Below are 8,605 nucleotides of genomic sequence, written 5' to 3' on the forward strand. Positions count from 1 at the left end.
TCTCAACTGGAGCTGATGATGCTGGGATACACAGATATTGGAGAGCCAGTATTGTTAGTTCAGGTAATGTTCAATGGTTCTGTTGCCAGAAGAGAAGGGGATCACTATCATCATCTACTGTTGGCTGACTCAGGTAGAATTCTACTTGTGATGGAGTTGAAGTTGATGTAGATAGGAAAGAGCTCGTTGATGCTGATGGTATCATAAATCTGAACAGCTTGCACTTCATCTTTGGTGGGGCGTCCTTATGTTCCTGTAGGGAACCCTTCTCTTCATTAGGCGTAATTTCATCTACTTTAGACCTCAGTAGAGATTTCATGACCTTGACTTCTTCTGGTGAACACCAGTCCACCTTAGAGCCTGGATCTAGGAGTGAAGCCAGCTGAAACATCTCCATGTCTTCAAAGATCTTCAACCTTCTCTCTATTGAGCTTTTGACTTGTATGTCTGTGATAGTTGTTCGAGGTCAGCTTTCAGTCCACGAATTACTTTCCTTGACGCTACAACATTCTCTACCTGACACTCTAGAGTTGCTACTTCATATGGTGTCAAGATGACTGTTATTTCCTTGATGAGATTAAGTTCATATTTGGTTAGCTTTACTGGACAATCTATCTGATCAAGCTTGATTGGATCAATCTTCAGAAAGGAGCGAAGCATCTTGTTACCGCTGTTCCATCGGGTTGCATTTTTGGCCTGAGGTCTGCATGCATCTTCAAGAATGTCAGATGTCCGTGCAGAATGACGAATGTGTGGTACTAGACGTGAGGCTTTTGCAATGACTCCTGATACAGGTCCTGTTTCCTCGAGCCCATCCTTCGCAGTATTTTGTAAATTATGAACAAAACATCTGACATGCTCAGGCAAGAGCTCCAGGAACTTCTCATTGTCATCAGGAATGTCAAAGACATCATCTTCCTCTTCACTTTCACTGTCTTGATTAGTGTCTGCATCGTCCATACCGGGAAGTGTCACAAATGCTTTAAGCATATTGCTGGCACTGTCGGTACAATTGTCAGAATCTTCTTTTCTAGGTTAAAGCTAGTGATGATTTCAGTGAATGTGGCATGAATCTTTTCTGCAGTGTGGGACCCTTTGAATCTCCTGCAAGCTAACATTGGTGACTGGAGCTGGAAGTTTTCAATGAAATGACATGTGATCCCAATGTGCGAACGCATCTGTCTATTTGTCCAAAGATCAACTGCAACACAAAGATACCCAACAGAACGAAATTTGTCATTGAGATGTTCTTGTATTTTATTAGTTTGAGAGGGAAGAAGCTTGCTGCTGAGCTCCTTGCGGCTCGGGATAGTGTAGCCGGGCTGGGCCTTGTTTAGAAGGGCTTGAAAGTTAGGATCCTCAACTCTTGAAAAAGGTTGGAGAGAGCCGGCAATGAAGCCAACCAGTAACTTATTCATTTCCTTTTGGCGGGCATCGTTGTTGCTCCATTTTTTCTTAGTACAAGATACCCCGAAGTCAGTTATTGGAGCAAGTGCTCCGCCAGTTGTTGTTGTTGACTTCACGTTGCTGACCACTTTGACATCTGGATGATGTTTCTGCAAGTAGAAAGTACAGAATACATTGCAGTATATATTACACACACACACACACACACACACACACACACACACACACACACACACACACACAGTGCACTTTGTGTTATTTGTTTGGCTGACACTGATTTATACATTATCCAAGAGCACCCATTAGTATATCATTAATTATTGTGTTCTCCCAACTAGCACTCTCAGCTGTAATGGTGTGTGGCTTTTATCCTTTATATGCATTTTATTTAATACCATTTCTTTAAACATTTAAGCATCATAAATTTAGTACACCTACAATGCATGCAGAAATGTGGCAGTAAGAGGTGATACATAATGACAGTATTCCAGCATATCCACGTGAATCTGAGCAATATAACCATATGACTACGGGGAAGATGATGAACACAATTTTATACACATTCACCCCTTACCATTAAAGATCCAGAGGCAGTTTACAGACGTCATTGGTTGGGGATGCGAATACAAGTAATCTAATATGAAGCAATCCCTCCTCGGATTGAATTCAGGACCATGTGATTAGCATGAGTCCTACTGATCACATAGTCATATGGTTGAATCCCAGGTGTGAATGTAGATCCATCACTATAGAATAGTACAGTATTAACAAGCAGTTTAACTCATTTCCTATAGAAAGTTGTTATTACCGTACATAATGATACAATTATAAACTATCTTACCTTTATGTGGGTATGGAAATTTGAAGTCCGTCGAATGCTACCACTAACAAACTTGTCACAGTGCTTGCATTTCAGTTTCACTTGAGTAGTAAGATCTGCCTTGGAGCTGCCATGAAAATAGTCCAGTACTGGTGGCCCCCATGATGATATGGAGATGTACTTGTTGAGGACTGGAGAGGAATGATGAGTCTCTACCAGATGTCTGCCTTATATAGTCAGCGGCATGTGCATGTACAAACGTGTTGGGTGGTGCCATATAGTTCAAGCTTGTTGGAACATGTATAGGCACTGTGTGTATATGACTGATATATCATGGGAGATAAACAAGTACAAACATGTGAGGTGATGCACCGCTAAGCTTTTAAAACATACATGAACCTGGAACATGTATGTAACTGGCTAGTATACATGAAAGAAAACTGCTCCATGGAAAATACAAAGAAATAATCACAATAATCACATTTTTAATCATTGATTATCGTCAAGAAAAAAGTGATTATGATTTGATTATGATTAGTGCTGCAGCGTAATTTTTTATTATGATTTGATTATGATTACGCTGCTTGCCTAATTTTTTATTAGGATTTGATTATGCTTAAATAATCAGAGCCCTGGATTATGATTTTTTTTATTTATAATCTTAGTCATGCCCATGCCTGACCAGAAGACCCGCCTACATGTCGTAAAAATACCCTCGCTAATACCAATACACCAGTCCTGTATGAGACAGACCTAGCATGTATCCAATGTGGACGGTGGGTGTTAGCGCCGAAGTGGTGACATGTAGAGGGGTATGGTATTTTGGAACTACTGGGCCTTGGGAGCAGGCTGTGAAGCCTATGGCCAGAGTCGGACACATTATATATATATATATATATATATATATATATATATATATATATATATAGTTTTGTTGTTAATGTAATATACTGTACTGTACATCAGTGGGATCGTTAGATCGCTTGTCACCATTCAAGTGTGTCTCTCGATTGCTTTCATTGCAATGAAAGCCAGCTAACGTGTACAAACCATATTACACTGTAGTGTGCTGTGCAGACCTAGCTAACAACAGTCTGTTGAGTAGTTGACTGAGAATGAGTCTGCTTCTGAGACCACTTACTATCTCTGGATGAAACACGTTGAAAGCAAAAGGTCAGGACACACACACACACACTTAGTGCAAACAAAAAGGTAGGCACAAGGACACCAGGAAGGAAGACAGGCGGTGTCAGGTGGGAAGGGAGACAGGCATCAAGGAAGGAATTGAATTCAGTCACTGAGATAGGAAAGGAACTTTATACGATCTGAGACAACAGCGAGGTTTCCAAAGAAGACAATCAGAACGGAGTCAGTGGACGAAGATTCGATGACAGGTTAGCTGTGAAAGCAATGCGTTGACCAGGGAGTGGTCGTGAGGGGCTACTCCATACTTCACAATAGTCCGGAGCTGAGTAATAACGAATGTTTGAACATAAAAAGGACGCTTAAGACACACGAGTGTCACCTCCATGTTACTGGGGAAGTAGAAAAAATTAGTTGCATTCAAATGGGCATTAATTACTGAATGAAGTTGGGTGGGAGTAAACTGACAAACTCTAAGTGTCTTGGAATAATTACTGCAAGCAAGGGAAACCCCACATGAAGCCTCGTCTACCCGGTATATGCAAAAAGAAAAGCAGGACAGACTTAGAGATGTAGATAAGACGTTTTTCATTGTGGCAGAACATCAGGGGTAGAAACCGCAACATGTTTGTTATCCCTGGCGACAACAGTAACTTCAGGTTGATGAGCTACAACAGGCAAGAATCCATTAGCCAGAAAAAGAAGGGGAATTACACGCCATGCACTGACATGGGGGGAAAACGTCATGGGAATGTGTACAAGAATATTCAAATGAGTGAGGGCAGCCTCAAGCAGAGGGTAATAAAACTTACCATGCTGTTGATAAAAAATAGGGTTTGAACCATGCTTAACAACAATAATGTCTAGAGATTACATACTGCCAATATGCCGGGAATCGAATCCGGGACTCTCAGGTATGAGCCAGGCAGCACACCTTAGAGTTGTGGGTTCGATTCCTGGCATATTGGCAATATGTTAAATGATTCCTCCTGTGTACAGTACAGGTTTCTCCCTTCAATAGTGTCTAGAACACTTTAATGATGATCAACCGGTAATAGTATGGAACCAACACGGCCGAGACTCGCATGTACGAGGTCACGTATTATCATGTAAATAAAGTTGATAACCGAGACAATGGACTTTTTGGAAATCAGCAAATACTCAGGAAAACAAGGAGTAACTTCTTAACTCGTTATAAATGATTGTTTCTATCAGTAATACAGTCAATGGAATCAGGCAAAGTGCTTATGGGTTTATAATTCTGAGTGATCATTCTTGGGTAGGTTTTAGAGCCTAGTGCTGGTTCATGCATGTGTTTACCTATCGGACACCTTACTAACCATGCCCGACACCATGAAGAGGACAAACATAAAGAACGCCATTTCTGCTGAGACGGAGAAATTCAGTTTCTTCTGGAAGCTGAATGATTCTTACATCAGTAATCATCAACATGAGATGAAAAAGGAGCCGATCAGAAAAGATGAGGAATCACGTCCTGTATGAGACTTGGATAATAACCCTGGGCTTAACCTTCTTTAGCCTAGCAACATGTAGTTTCTGAACCCTGAGTATCTGGATTCGAAACTTTGTACTTATTTCCATGTTCTTTAACCAGTACGCAGAATGGCCCTTAAAACTTAGGAGAAGGATTGGAGGAACGTTCAGAAGATTTAATGATGACAGCATCTCCAACGTTAGCAGAGAATAATTCAGGTTGTTTATGCTGCTTGTAAATCATTTCAGCCCCAGAAGCTGTCAGACCCTTGTGAACATCATTATGAGGGGACTGAAACATGGACATCTGAGTCTTTGTTTAGTCATGTACACTATAGATTAGCCGTGGTATTTGACAGAGAATATCATATGGAAGGGCCTTGTCATGGCCATATAGAACGTAGGCGAACAGGGAGAAAGACACACTGGTGAGTTAACAGAGGCATAAATAAATGCAGTCACCTGAGGAAACTAATCCTGCCATGCATCCTGCATGGAACTGACAAGACGACGGAGAATTTTCAGAACCTTTCTGTTAGCACATTTCATCAGATCATTTGAGGCCGGATGGTAACCTGTGACAAAGGTTTCTTAATGTACTGGCGGCAAATTTCCTCAGGACTTCATTACGGAACTTTGTGGCGTTATTAAATAACGATACTTCGGGCGTAGTAAACAGGCAGATTATATGCGTAACAAAAGCATGAGTCACTTTATTGGCTGATTTGGAAGCCGAAGGCACCAAAACAACAAACTGTGAAAAACAGTCAACGGCAGCGAAGAGATATTGAGAGCTGGTAGCATTGTGGAAGCTGAAGTAGATCCGTGGCTACACTATCCCAAGGTTTCTTAGCACCTGTTTCCCAAGCTGATGCCTGAGCACAAAGCAGATAAATCGATCCATTATTGTTCTTGGTCCTGTCATACATACGAAGAATCCAACGGTACCAGACCCAAAGGTGATGATCAAAGTACGCCAGAACCGATCGTAGTCCTTGATTAGAGATGCATCTTTGAAAGAAGACATTTAGATCATCGGCTGCGAGACTAGCAGGCTGGACGTGAAAGGATGAAAAAATCTTATCCACTATTTTTGTAATGCAATGATTGCCCATAACACCTCCACAGTCTGACAGGCAAATTTCAATGCAATAATTTTCATCCTCTCTAGAAAACTCTTGTAAGGGATGGCTTTGTGGAAAGATTTTAATCGTTGTATTTTGAAGAGAAGACATTCTGGAAGGAGGGTTTGTAACTGTAAGTGAAACATGTTTTGGAAAAGTTCTCCCAGAACGATGCTGACGGGAATGTCAACTCACAGTATCAGAACAAAAGCATAATTGTCCAAAAATGTTTCAAAAGCCTCAACAGAATGCGGGCTTGTTTGAGAAGTAACTTCAGTTATAATCAGAGGTGAAGCTGAAGTGTAGGGAGGTTTCACAAGAGGAGGATCATATTCAGGATTTAATTCATCTTTAAGCCAATCAGGTAATGACTCGACTGAGTTTTGCTCGTTACCAAAGACTGAACTGAGATATAAATCAGATTCATATAAACACAACTCATCAGACGACTGTGAGACTGAGGAGAATCACAGTAATTCATGGTTTTGTGTTTAAATGCACGGAAAAAATGAGCGATACATGGAAATCCGTACAAATGATACCATGACAATTATCTAAAAATAGTAAAAAATGCACAGCAGACAGTAACACACAAAGTATAAAAGTAATAAGATGAATATAGATATGTGTATGGTAAAATGGGTGTCACATATTCACTGCTACTGTTCACAAACATAAATTCCGTACACAAATGAGAGGATGCTAGGCTCTGGTATAAGTTACACACACACACACACACACACACACACACACATATATATATCTATATCTATATATCTATATATATATATATATATATATATATATATAAACTTTTATTTTCACTTAGGTTATTTACCATTCAAGCCCCAACACTATGGGGAGCATTGTCGCTGAAGGTCAAGCGGGAAGGGTGCTTGAGACCAAAAGGTTACAGTGACACATATATGACATAAGAGGTATAGAAACAACTAGCGTTACAAGCACAGAAGTGAACAAAAAGATACAATGACACATATATACATGGTGCAAAGTTGTTGCAGTAATTATCATTGTAAGTTACGTATGAGCAAAGGGATACACTGACAAACACATACGTACAAAAGTATAAGGAGAGAGGCACATATGCACTCATTATATTGACGCACATGTAGCCACAAACATACTGTATGTACTGTACAGGATAGGTACGCATGTATCAAGATACGGGTACGCGTCCGAACGTGCAAACCTATGTATATGCTACATGTACAGATATATGATATACAGCATATATATATATATACTCTGAATAGATACATACAGTATACATAGTCACATACATAGGGAGGTAGATTGATGCAGACGATACACATTGTAAGGATATCTCTTGATTCAAAATCCCTGCACAAGGACAATACATGCACATGCACCTAAATCGTACAATCGGCTAAGAAGTTACGGCAGAGTATCCAGAAGGTTTCGGTCAGTGATAATGGATAATGCTCCTCTTATATCTTTGCAAGAAGACATCTATTATGTAAAATTGTAATCCATCCATCCATCATCCAATCCTACATTGCCCCATGAGGGGCGTAGAAATACAGTAGAAAACAATAATTAAATGGCAAAGTACTTATGAATTTCAAAACTATCGGAAAAAAGTTTGCTAGTTACGCTAATAAGAAATTCTAAACGGAACTAATTGAAATTTAGAACTATCGCTCAAGGACAGTCAGGAATAAGTTGTGGAGTTTAATTCTAGTGTGGTAGCAAGCAAATATTTTTGGTAGCGTAAGACTGAAAAGGCCTTCAGTAAACAATGAAAATCTGTCATTTATATTTATTATATATTTACCGTTAGACTACTAGCGAATAGTTAAAAGTCATTTATTTCCGTTTTTGTCGTCTCCATGGACGACGACAGAAAGCGGGAATGCGGCGTAAAGTTAGTAGGCTATTTTAAATGGCTCGATCAATAACACGAATGAAGACAGCTTTTACTCACAGACATGCTGCAGTTACACGGCACTTGGACATTTTTCCAATAAGAGGAATCTGAGGAAAACTCAGTACAAGCCTGAGAACTATCAGTGAATGAAATATAGAAGAACCTTGCAAATTTGCCGAGAGTCGGAGCTCCACGGAGAATGTAAACTTGTGTCATAGTCTATACTCGGTTCCACGGAGTCTGACGCACTGATTTTGCCAGCCGAGGACAGGTGGATCTGGTAACACTGCGATACACTCGGGCGGTGATTGGTGGATTTCCGTTGTGTTTGAACGTGCTCCAAAGTGACTTTGTATTTCAACCAAGGCCCTCATTGATTTGTAAGATACCGGATTATACAGATACAAATTAAAGCAATGATATCTTTAATGATAAATATGTGCCTCTTGAATTACTAGAGATAAACCTGAACGACTATGGTAACAAAAAGTAAGTAAAGTCGCGACCGGACGCATGCGGACAAGTCAGCGACTGATTTAAATTCATTTCATTATGTTTGATTTCGTTTATACTGCACGTGGTTTTATTATAGCAGCATATTTCAACTATTATTTTCTCATGGAGTTGGCTTTTATCTTACACTCCTTTCTTCCACCATTAACAAAAATTCGGTTCATTCTATAATGATGTAATCCATTACTTTCCCGG

At 39.9% G+C, this 8,605-nt stretch overlaps 1 pseudogene; it reads right to left on the bottom strand.

Annotated features, from left to right (window-relative positions):
* Nucleotides 1-423: 423 nt before the first annotated feature.
* On the bottom strand, nt 424-1,568 carry LOC145406915 (E3 SUMO-protein ligase ZBED1-like; annotated as a pseudogene).
* Nucleotides 1,569-8,605: the final 7,037 nt, after the last annotated feature.

Source organism: Coenobita brevimanus, chromosome 8 (genome assembly GCF_032717465.1).
Source record: "Coenobita brevimanus isolate Jiangsu-jjx chromosome 8, ASM3271746v2, whole genome shotgun sequence".
Lineage (NCBI taxonomy): Eukaryota > Metazoa > Arthropoda > Malacostraca > Decapoda > Coenobitidae > Coenobita > Coenobita brevimanus.